This window comes from Alligator sinensis, unplaced genomic scaffold, assembly GCF_000455745.1.
Source record: "Alligator sinensis unplaced genomic scaffold, ASM45574v1 scaffold73_1, whole genome shotgun sequence".
NCBI classification, from domain to species: Eukaryota; Metazoa; Chordata; order Crocodylia; family Alligatoridae; genus Alligator; species Alligator sinensis.
This window is the reverse complement of record NW_005841838.1, coordinates 4,113,134-4,113,472: the sequence shown is the minus strand read 5'-3', so window position 1 is coordinate 4,113,472 and position 339 is coordinate 4,113,134. Positions and strand designations below refer to the sequence as shown.

At 57.2% G+C, this 339-nt stretch overlaps 1 protein-coding gene across 1 annotated transcript in view; it reads left to right on the top strand.

Annotated features, from left to right (window-relative positions):
• Positions 1 to 339, top strand: part of LOC102383324 — a 186,712-nt gene that overhangs the window by 165,423 nt on the left and 20,950 nt on the right. The gene's annotated exons all lie outside the window — the stretch shown is intronic.

The following is a 339-nucleotide window of genomic DNA, read 5'->3' as shown; positions in this document are numbered from 1 at the left end:
TGCGGCCCTCCCCCCGCTGACACCACCTTTGGGCAGTCCCTGCCCAGCCTGCCCTCACCACCCATGTCACCATGGCTGCCTGCAGGTAGTCCCCCTTGGCCCACCCTCGCTGCCAATGTCACTGCAGCCGCCTGCAGGCGATCCCCACTTGCCGCCACTGCTGCTACCGTCTGTGGGCAGTTGCTGTGCCTCCCCAACCTCCAGGGACACGTCATTCAAGCTTGAAACTTATAATAAAAAGCTTGTTGTCACTGCCATTTCCTGTGGTTAAATGCTCACCCCATAGTTGTCACCAGTTGGCTATCTTGTTGGAACAGTGCAGGTTTAGGCCCAATTAAT